The sequence below is a fragment of the Poecilia reticulata genome, chromosome 18 (assembly GCF_904066995.2).
Source record: "Poecilia reticulata chromosome 18, P_reticulata-male-v2, whole genome shotgun sequence".
NCBI lineage: Eukaryota > Metazoa > Chordata > Actinopteri > Cyprinodontiformes > Poeciliidae > Poecilia > Poecilia reticulata.
In genome coordinates this window covers 5955040-5966827 of record NC_088847.1, presented here as the reverse complement: position 1 = coordinate 5966827, position 11788 = coordinate 5955040, and the positions used below count along the sequence as shown (strand labels likewise).

Sequence of the window (11788 nt, the reverse complement as noted above, 5' to 3'; positions counted from 1 at the left end):
TCATGACCAATGATTTCATTGTTTTGATTGCTCTCCCAACTTTGACTTTTCTGTCAGGAAAACCAAAACCACGAGCTGAAAAGAGAAGAAAGACACAGAATGACAATGGAGCTTATGAAAAACAACAGATGTAAATGACAAAAGAACTTAAAATGAATGAATAATTATGAAATTTTATTGAAGCAAAGCAAAGAACAAAGCAACATGCTGCACAACTTTTAAAATATCTTGAGCAAAATGATCATTTAAACACAAAAAGTCGTTCTTTGAAAATGTTTTGTTTTTTCGCTGTGAAATGTGAAATGTAAAACTGTCATGATTGTAAGATGTACTTCATATATTTTTATCAGGGATGCAAAATTACATAAAATATTGCCCATGCTTCGTTTATCTGTTATATAGAGATGTAGATAAGCCTAGTGACATTTCTATTGTCCCATGCAAATATCCTAATTTAATTTAAACATCAATTAAAAAAACAACTTCTCTATTCAACATTAGGACTAAAAAACTCAGAGGTTTTGCAAAGCGTTATTGTTTTTAGTACCCAAGGCTCATTACAATATCTGACTCTTTGTAATACATCACCAAAATTTCTCAATGCTGATATTTTAAAAGTCAAATGGTACATTTTCCATGGTAGCTCTGATTTGCTTACAAAATTAAGAAAAACGCTCAACTAAAACCAGCAAAAAGCTCAACCAAAGCTTAATATGGAGGGATATGGCAAAGCAAAACAACATTTTTTCTAACCTTGGAAGAAGTTTTTAGATCTCAAACCAGAGATTAGTTCTTGGCTGACAAGTTTCATTTGTATCGTCTGGCTCATTGTCTTGGATCTTTTCAAAGTGAACAGGAAGGCAGCGGTTGTCGACTTTGTCACAAGTGACAGTCACATATTTATGTTCTGGCCTAGCTCTAACTGTGCAATCCCCAGTGACTTGGAGATTATACAGTCTAACTCTGTCGGTGCTGGTGCACCAGTTGCTGCTCCCTTGACGCTTCCCAAAGCCATTGCAGATCTTCACATAAAGATGTTTATCTCTTTGCTCAACGAAGGACTGTAAGAATCTTCCACAGAGATCGTGTTGTCTCAGGTAACTGCAAAAGCAAAACAAACAAACAAACAACAACAACAACAACAAAAAAAACTGGTATTGAGATGCACTGTAAACAGAAATTAGTTGAACCAACGTAATTGAATTGCTTCAGTTGGTAAACAAGTTATTCAATTAAGTGTATCAAATTTAATTTATTAAGTCTAACCAACTTAAGTTATGTCTGGCCAACTCAATTTTCTAAATGTATCCAACTTAATATATTATAATCTTCCAACTCAATTAATTTAGTTCATCCAACTTAATTTAACTTTTTTTTTTTTTATTGAATTCATTAAGTGTGTCTAAAATGACAAATTTAAGTCAGTCTCACTAAGATAATTTAATTTACTTCAAATAAAGAAGGAAACTAATAAATTATTTTCTTTCTACCAGGGTTTTTAGGCTCAGACAGCCTTTATTTGAGAGTAGTTAGACAGAAAAGTGGGTAAAGAGAGAGAGAGAGAAGACACATAGCTGAGGTCATCAGGCTGGAATCGAACTTATAACAGCCACATCGAGAAATAAGGTCTCTCCTTATGTGAGTTGTGCTTAATCCCTGGCGCCACCACAGCATGTAGAGGACCTATCCCTGGTGAAGCTTGTGTAATGACATCAGATGCCGGATATGAAACTTAATTGTTTCAAGTACAATTTTGAGAGTCCACCCTCAAAAGTGTACTCCTAAAATACACTTTTTAGAGAATATTGCTGTGGTGGCGCAGGGGTTAAGCAGAACTCGCATAAGGAGGCTTTAGACCTCGACACGGCCGTCGTTAGTTTGATTCCTGGCCTGATGACCTTTGCTACACATCGTCCCCCCTTTATTAAGTCTAACCAAGTTAAAAAATTCAGTTGGATAAACTATTTTCTTTTTTCAGTGTACAGGATCTTTGAAAAACTAAAATAACATATTAAAACATACATTTAAAATCACTTAAATTCTAGCTGTATTTTAAGTATAATGTGAGTGATATTGTAATTTTGGATATTATAGGTTTTTTTAGTTTGGAACAACTTAAAAGTTTGAGTTGACTTCCTGTAGGATTTAGTCAAAGAGATTTAAATGATTTTTTTAGACAAAAATAAATTATTTGAGTAAGCGTGACTTAAATTCATCATGTTAAACACACTTTATGAATTAAGTGTAAGAAAACTTAGTAAACTGAGTTGGATAAACATAATAAATTGAGTTGGTCAGTCATAGAATATGAAATTGGCATTGAACTCAGTTGTTTCAAGTAAAATCCAAGTAGAACATTCCTTTAAGTTAAGTTAAGTTAGTGAAATTGTATTTTTTAAGTTAATTGAACACAAAGAAATAAGTTGTCATCAATAAATCATATTAATTAAGTCAAATTAATGTAATTATGCCCATAAAATGAACTACAACCAAAAACACTTTTTAGAGTGTTGCTATGTGGTGATCTGAGGAGAAAATGACAAGTTGATTTTGTCATTTTCAATTTTGAGATTGCATTTTCAGAAGCAGAGCTGTATTTATTAGCAATGTGATTGACAGCATTAACTATAAAATATATTATTTTTTATTATCTTATGGAACCATGTTTTTAGCCCTACATTAAAAGAAGGAACTTTGCCAGTGAAAGTAGGAAACCAATAAAATCTAACATGACAAACTAAGCAAAAAACACAATCCATCTAACAACATCTAACCCTGAACAGTTTTGGCAAGTCCATGTATATTCTTTGTTGTTTGTTCATTTTCTCCTTTTTTGTCGTTTTGTTTCACTTTATTTCTTTTTGTTTGTTTTATACTTGTATGTTTTCATTGTTTGTTCATTATTGTAAGTATCAGTGGTTTGTTCTGACCTTCCTAACCTCATTTATTCAGTATACCAAAAAAAGAATAAATTGTCACATGTTATCACTCAGATATGTGAGTGGCAAGTCTTGCAGTTTCCTTCTAAAATAGGAGTCCAGTATTTTAGCTAAGCATCATTTAATACACCATAGCAAACTGTACCCTGGCATGTTGAATTGTTTATCCCATCAAATTGGGATGACAAATGGATTTATTTCAGGATAACTTACAGCTCCCATTCATAATCTGAGGTAAAGTCAAAATGATCCTGGATAACGTGTTTGCGAAGAAAGTCATCGTATGCATCTCTTCTACGCATCTTTGTACAAGGAGAAGTATTGTAGGCTGCGTTCCCTCCATCCACCAGGACAAGAACAGCGATCAGAAGAACAATGTTCATCTTTCTAAAATGACAAAAAAGAAAATCGTTTTGGGACAAATGAGCACAAAACCTAACATGTCTTATTTTCTCATTCATGAACACAGGTTTTGACAACATATTATTTGTAGATTTTTGGAATATTGCAGTGTATTTGAACCATGGTTTTGCATTTCATATATAGACTAAACTTGAGAAATTATATTTGAAGACAACACTCCATCGTGAAGTTACAGGAAAATGACAGAATGGCAGAATGACAGAACTGTGAAAAGCATTGCATTTGAACTCTGATACCCCTAAATAAAGTCCAGTGACAACTATTATCTTTAGAAGGCAGGTCCACCAGAGTGCAATGTAATGTCAAAACCAGCTGTTCTGCAGATACCAGAGATGTCCATTAGAGGCCAGCAGTGAATAAAAACCATCATGAAAATGAAAATAACAGATACAGAGTTTATAGGGAGAAGCTGTGAGATGAATAAAGCAGCAATAAAACCTTGAGCTATGCTCAGTAAAGGAACCGATTCTGAGTTTGTTCATTATTCAAGATGTAATTTTAGGAGCTGACATGTAAATCAAAAGTTATTTTCTTTTTTCATGTGTGTTTTTTAATATTTTTGGGAATATTCCATCTCAACATTAATCAATAAACCAATACACGAACAATAACTTTTTATTTTACTTGTTAAGAGAGTGATGTTTACCATCAGTTAGCACTGGGAAAAGGCAGAAGAGTTGAATCTTTTCACATATTACATGTCTCATATTGCACTGCCATGACAGTTTTAACAAATCTGTAAAAAATATTTTTACATATAAGATACATACACTGTAAAAAGAAATTAGTTGAACTAACTTAATTGAACTGCTTCAATTGGTAACAAGTAACTCAATTAAGTTTATCCAACTTAATTCATTAAGTTTAACCAACTCAGTTCATTAAGTTTTCTTTTTAACTGAATTTATTAAGTGTGTTTAAGATAAGTTTAAGTCAGTCTTACTCAAATCCTTTAGTTTACTTTAAATAAAGAAGGAAACTAATAAACGATTTCCTTTTAATCAGTGATTTTCGGTGCAGGCGACCTCTATTTTACAGTAGTTAGAGAGGAAAGTGATTAATGACAGCAAGGGAAGACATGAAACTCAGGCCATCAGGACTCAAAAAAGTAAGTTTCCATCACTTAACCGAAAGAATTAAGTGAGATTAATGTAAATAGGTCCATAAAGTGAACTACAGCCCAAATACACTTTTTAGAGTGTACTGCAGCTTTAATAAGTTACTTGGGATTGACTGTGAATATGATTGCAATCATCAGCAGAATGTCCAGTTAGTAGCAGAGAGTCATCAGCCATCACAACACAGCAGCACAACTAAAGGATGAAGATGAGGAATTGATTCGCAGTTTTATTTTCTATACTGATTCCGCTAAAGGGTGTTAGCCTAAACTTGTGTCATTTCTTATTTTTTGACTAAGTGTGATCAAACTGGCCTTATCTAGTTCTAACCAGTTGTGAAGGTGTGAACAGCAGCTGTGTGCATGCAAGCATCTAAGATGTATAATTCCTTATATGGAAGACAAAACATGACCAATTTCCTCCACAGCACTCAGCAGAAGACTACTTCCTCCAACAGTTGTACCGCTTTGAGGTTCAACTCAAAACAGTTATAAGAAAAAATCTATAATACTAACAAGTGAGTGAAGCTAAACCGAGTTACCCCGGCCATTGAGTCCTACTCAATTCCACTCGATTCTCATCTGCCATCAGTGCCCCATCTGGGATTTCTCCCACTGAAGTGGATTCCTCAGGATGAGAGTTGCCTATTGTTGCAGTTTGACAGTGGCAGTTTGTGTTGGTCATGCAACTAAGGCGAATGTTTAAGACATTTTATTGCTGACAAAGATGCCGTGGTGCTAAACCTATGGGGTTGTTTACAGAGTCATGTTGACATTAGCATATTTTGCAAAACTGCAATGGAATCATTTATTTCGCATCATACAGGCCACATGATCAGCAACCGGCTGAAGATGACAGGAAGTAATGAGACGTGAATATTAGCATTTTTTGCAGTGGTGGTCCAATGATTGACTCATCATGTTTAACATTGACCCTTAACACCTAGGTTTTGTAAGGAGTTTACCAGATTTTTAATGAACGTATTTTAAGGGATGTTTCCTCACGATGGGTAAATGGGGTTTTTGTTTGTTTATTTTCTTTAGAAGCCCCAGAATGTATGCAAAAATTTTTATAAGAAATTAGCAAATTCTTTTGCTAAATTTTATATCTATAAATGTAAGTTTGTTAATAAGTCAACATATTTTCTTCATTCTGTTAAGGATGTGGAACTATATGTTGAATTAGTAACAGACTCTTCCAACAAAAAGACTTCAGGACAATTTCCATTTGTAAATCTTTGCAAGTACTTATTTAATTACCACCCCTGGATGCATGTTTGTGTAAATACTGTGTTCTTCTCTATACTTCATTTGCTTGTTGTATATTTGCTATTTGGTTAAATAAAGATTCTTGTAGAAAACAAAAGACGACAGGACGTGGTAGGAGGATGACGGCATGGCATGATTTTTAATGACTTATCCTGTGAGAAAACTTATTTGTGAGTGATTTTAATTTAATTTCGTATTTAATGGAAACGCCACGGGGTTTTCATGTTAGCGTAATATTGACAATGTTTTGTGCACATTTGTAATGGAAACGCGGCCATTAGTGTCAATTCTGAACCCAGGGAGTAATTTTAGGGCAAATTGAGATTTAGTTTAAAATTCACTTTGAAATTCCATATACCTGCATTTGCAGAATGACTTAAAGGAGAGGTATTATGCAAAAGCAACTTTTTTTTAGCCTTATACCGTGCTTTATAAACATAATATAAGTAAGTATACCACTTTTCCTCTGACACTTCCCACTGTCTATTTATGTATTTTTTTACAGTTACACTTGCTATTAACTTTATTTTTATTATCATATAAGTTATTGTGTCTGGTCCCATACGTCTGATCTTGCCAAAGTCTTTATTCTGGAAGACTTCACCGACTGAGATACTGATAGCATTAACTTTATTTATCGAATGCTATTCATTCCCTTAATGAGTGTGGCTAACTGGCATTGTATGTTTAAACATTTACAAATAAGGTGCAGAAAACATATATATCTAAAAGTTGCATGTCTACATGCAAACCTGTTTGACATTTTTGGTCTGATGTGCTTGTTTTGAGTGTCGGAGAGCAGAACAGCCATAAAAGAAAAATGAAGAAGAAAGTAATTATTATAAGAGTAAGACTACAATTACAGCATCTGAGATGGACCAGTGACCTGTCCAGGCTGAACCCCGCCTCTCACCTGGTGCCAGCTGGAGATAGGCACCAGCACCCCAGCAAGTATTAAAGGTGCTAAATCAGTGTTTCTCAACCCTGGTCCTCACCGACCCCCTGCTTTGCATGTTTTAGATGTATTTCTATTCCAGAACAGCTGATTCAAATGATTGCATGACCATCAAGTATTGCGGAAGCCTGTTAATCACCCAGAGATACAATTCAGGTGTGTGGCAGAAGGGAAATACCTAAAATATGCAGGACAGGGGGCAGTGAGGACCAGGGTTGAGAAACACTGTGCTAAATAATGAATAGATGGATGGTACGCAATGTGGTACAACACAACAGGAAAAGCATTCAGTGATCAATTAATATAAAGTTCTAAGCCACCACCACTATCCCTGTTTTAAATCTAACTCAATCTCTAATTCAAAGCAAGTATTGATACATTACAATCATCAGCAGAATCTCCAGTTAAAAGCAGAGTCATCAGCCGTCGCAGCGCAGCAGCAGATCTGAAGGACGAAGATGAGGAACTGTTTCATAGTTTTATTTTCATTACCGATTCCACTAAAGGGTGTTAGCCTGAACTCTTAAAGCTTTGGGTCATTTCTTATTTTTTGACTAAGTGTGATCAAACTGGCCTTATCTAGTTCTGACCAGTTGTGAAGGTGTGAACAGAAGTTGTGTGCATGCAAGCATCTAAGATGTACAACTCCTTTTATGGAAAACAAAACATGACCAATTTCCTCTACAGCACTCAACAACAGACTACTTCCTCCAACAGTTGTACCGCTTTGAAATTAAACTCTGTAAAATATGTAAACCTAATAAGTGAGTGAACCTAAACAGTGTTAATCTGGCCATTGATTCCAATTCAATTCTACTTGATTCTCATCTCCCATCAGTGGCCGGTCTGGGATTTCTCCCATTGAATGAGATTTCTTAGTATGGAAATTGTAGTTTGCCTATTGTAGTTTTTCATGACGTGTTGGTCATGTAACCAAGATGAATGTTTAAAACACTTTATTGCTAACAAACAGGTCGTGACGAAATTACCCTTATTTCGTAAACCTGCCATGGAATCACTTTTTTCACATCATACAGACCAAATAATCAACAACCTGATGTTACTACTGGCGGAAAAGATGAGGAAGATAATAGGAAGTAATGAGACATATGGTAAGTTAATTTTATTTATATAGCACATTTCAGAAACAAGACAATTCAAAGTGCTTTACATGAATTAGAAGGAAATACAAACAAAATAAAAGAAAAACAAAAAGTACTCCACAGTTTATAAGTTAATAGGAGTATAAAACTACGCATTGGTTTCCCATGTTAAATAAGAATAAAAAGTCCGTAAGTTATAAACCAGTAGGGTTTTTTCTGGATTCTTGTTTTGTCTAAGTTTGTTGTAGTTTTGTAACCCAGTTCAAAAGCAAATATCTAAACCTTTATGCAGAATTTTATAATCTAATTGATAAATATGAGTACTTTGATAAAAAAAGAAATTTTTTCAGACTTAATCCATAAGTGCACAACTAAATGTAGAGACTCCTGTTGAAATCAGATCTTAGTCCAGTACATGTCACAGCTCTGTCACCAACACCGCCAGTCAAACCTGGTGGTGATCAAACTACAGCAGTGTCAAGAAGTTTTCCTCCTGTTCCTGATTTGCATAATTGTGACACTTCAGTGTTTCAAAACATCAAACCAATTTGAATATTAAAGACAAAAATAAACACACAGTTTTTAAATCAAATTATTTATTATTTAGGGAGAAAACAGGCTAACCTATATGGTCTTAAAAGCAGTCAAAAGTGTTGCACAGTTAAAATCAAAACCTAAAGTGATGCTACATGGTGTCATCATGGCTGATTCAAATAACCTGACATGTTTCATGTTGTCTTATAGAAATTCACTGCTGATCCAAACATAATGAAAACTATTCAGATTAGCTGATTAGTGTATTATACCTGCAAGCCTATCTACAGCACATGTGTCAAACTCCAGTCCTGGAGGGCCACTGTCCTGCAACTTTTAGATGTGCCTCTGCTGCACCACAGCTGAGTAGAATAATTAGGTCATTAGCAGGACTCTGGAGAACTGATCTACATTAGGAAAAGGTAATTAAGCCATTTCATTCCAGTGTTTTGTACCTGTGGCACATCTAAAAACGTAAACGCCACCTTACTCCATCCTGACTCCTCCTCATAGGCGCCTCCTTCCCAGAATGCCACCTCATCTGCTTCCAGTTCACACTACCTCCCTTTCATCAGCTGTTGACACAGAGTCAGAGTGAAACTACAATAAAATTTTCCTTAGAATGCACACACACACATTAAAAATACTAAAAGACAATCTTTTAATCTTTACTGAAAATAAAACACCTACGATGGAAAAAATATATAAAAACACTTTTAGAAAATATTTTAAAGAAATCCTCATAAGAAAATATGTACACAGACTGTAACATGTCAGGTGTAGCTTGTGCCAAAGCAAGTTATTAAATATGCAGATAACTTTTTTTTTTTATCAATTCAAATTTATCACATGACATACTTTTAGTCATGGAAAAAGTGATGAGACCACTTTTATTATTTTGTCAGTTGCCAGCAAATCAGTGGTGGCTATATGTTTATAAATGTGTATTGTTTAATTGATTTGATTTGATTAAAGTAAACATTCATATTGAATCTGCCACAGCTGACAGTCAAAATATTGCAGGATCCATGGTTTAATAACCAATGACATCATCATTTCAAAAATAATAATTGCAAACAAGCAAAAATATTAATACGTTTCCTAAAAACTGACATCGGAATTCCCCAAAACAGCGGCAGCAGCCATGACACCTCTGGCACCCTAGTGGCCAAGACGTGCCACTACTACCTGCCACTGCCATGAATTGAGCTTCCTGTCTCAATAGAGTTTGGGCCAATGACTTATTCATGTAATGTGTCACCCATATACGAAACCACTACAGCTCCCAGGGTTGCAGCAATTCTTTTGTGAGGACAAACAATTCCCTCTTCCACAAAGTTTATCCTTGACTTGAATACACTTGTGAGCCAGAAACAATAGTTTACCCTGTAAATAAGTTGGTCATTCCTTAATGTTGGATCCACTGACCTTTAAGGGTCTTCATCCTGGAGGACATCCTTTGCTCCTTTTCATTCACAGGCCTGTTGTCACACCTGGAGCCACTTCCCCCTCATCAGCAGATGCATAAAAGCTTCAGCCATCCAGTGCTGCGTCCTGTTGGTCTCCCGTAACGATCTTCAGTGACATTGTTGACTGAACTGAGCGCTCTGTGTGGTTGTAAATTCTGTTTTGGCTCATTTATGACATTTGAACTTCTGTATAGTGCAATGCTTGGACGGGGGATTGGGTTGAGGTTTGTGTCATTGTCTTTTGAATAATTTCTTCATTGTTTTGTGGCCAGCAAGAGAGTTTAGTAATTATGGTTTTTACTAAAAACTGCAATTGCTGTAGTTTTTTGTAAATAATTGTAGTTTTTAGTAAAAGTTACAATTACTAATTTTGGTTACTGTTTTGGTTTTTTGAGCTATAAAGGGGTGTGTTTGTGTTTATTGTTTTAGGTTTGGAAACCCTGAAGTGGAAAAAAAATGGAAAAGTAAATAATTGACATTAGTTATTGACCCCCACCGTTTTTTTGTAAATTGTGTTGCATCTTGTGCCAAAGTAGAGAGACAGGGTAAAGGTTAAATTCAAAGATGGCTGCAGCTCAATGGGGCCCACTGGGGAAAAGATTAATACTATTAGAGCCCATCCATCCATCCATCCATCCATTTTCTTGACACCCTTGTCCCTCAGTGAGGTCAGGAGGTGCTGGTGCCTATCTCCAGCTAACGTTCCGGGCGAGAGGCGGGGTACACCCTGGACAGATCGCCAGTCTGTCGCAGGGCAACACAGAGACACAGAGGACACACAACCATGCACACACACACACTCACACCTAGGGGCAATTTAGACAGACCAATCAACCTGACAGTCATGTTTTTGGACTGTGGGAGGAAACCGGAGTACCCGGAGAAAACCCACGCATGCACAGGGAGAACATGCAAACTCCATGCAGAAAGACCTGGGAATCGAACCCAGAACCTTCTTACTATTAGAGCCATAGTTTTAAATTATTAAAAATTTCAGGATTTATTGACAGAAAACGAATATTTATCAAAATGTTTATCTATTTATGATCCTGAACCAGCAACTTCGCCACCTTTTTCTAACTTCAAAAATCAGCCCAAACCATCCTGCATTGACATTTTCAACTAGTAGAACACAAACTGTCCCATCCACAGGGAACAGACTGAGGAAACCATACGAGTATATTTGTTGATTCTTTCTTCACCCACTATATGTTCCTGAAATATTGTAATATGTGCCATAATGTTTATGCTCCAAATTTTAACTTCATTGTTTTGATCACTTTTGACTTTTCTCTAAAAAAACAAAACATTTAATCGTCACTTGAAAAGAAAAAAGACACAGAATGACAATGGAGCTTATGAAAAACAACAGATGTAAATGACAAAAGAACTTAAAATGAATGAATAATTATGAAATTTTATTGAAGCAAAGCAAAGAACAAAGCAACATGCTGCACAACTTTTAAAATATCTTGAGCAAAATGATCATTTAAACAAAATATTGTTCACAGCACTTAGAAAATGTTTCATTTTTTTTGCAGTAAAATATAAAAGTCTATTGTTATGATTGTTACTTCATATATATTTATCAGGGATGCAAAAGTATATAAAGTATTTCCCATGTCTAGAATCTATGTAATTTAGAGATGTAGATAAATGTAAGTCACATTTCTGTTGTCCCATGTAAATAGCTGGTTGTCATGGTGACTTGACGTTCTGGTCATATGGACTAATATTTGAATTTAATGGCAACTCTAATTAGGTAAGAAAGAACAACTTCTCAATTCAAAATTACAACTAAAACTCCCAGATTTTTTACAAAAGAAATTAGTTTTTGAGTTCTAACGCCTCAAAATCAAACCACCAACAAAGTTTCTCAACGCTGACATATGAAAAAGTGTAAATTGTACTTTGTCTTTCACTGATCATGTGGTATCTCTGACATGTTTATAAAATAAACTCAACTAACCTTAACTAAA

At 35.2% G+C, this 11788-nt stretch overlaps 1 long non-coding RNA gene across 1 annotated transcript; it reads right to left on the bottom strand.

The window, feature by feature from the left end:
- Window positions 1–266: 266 nt before the first annotated feature.
- Window positions 267–7231, bottom strand: LOC103472738 (uncharacterized). Its single transcript, XR_534919.2, has 3 exons — window positions 7087–7231; window positions 3153–3326; window positions 267–1101 (listed from the first exon to the last, which is right to left on the bottom strand). It is a non-coding gene; the product is annotated as an uncharacterized LOC103472738 (long non-coding RNA).
- Between the last annotated feature and the right edge of the window lie 4557 nt (window positions 7232–11788).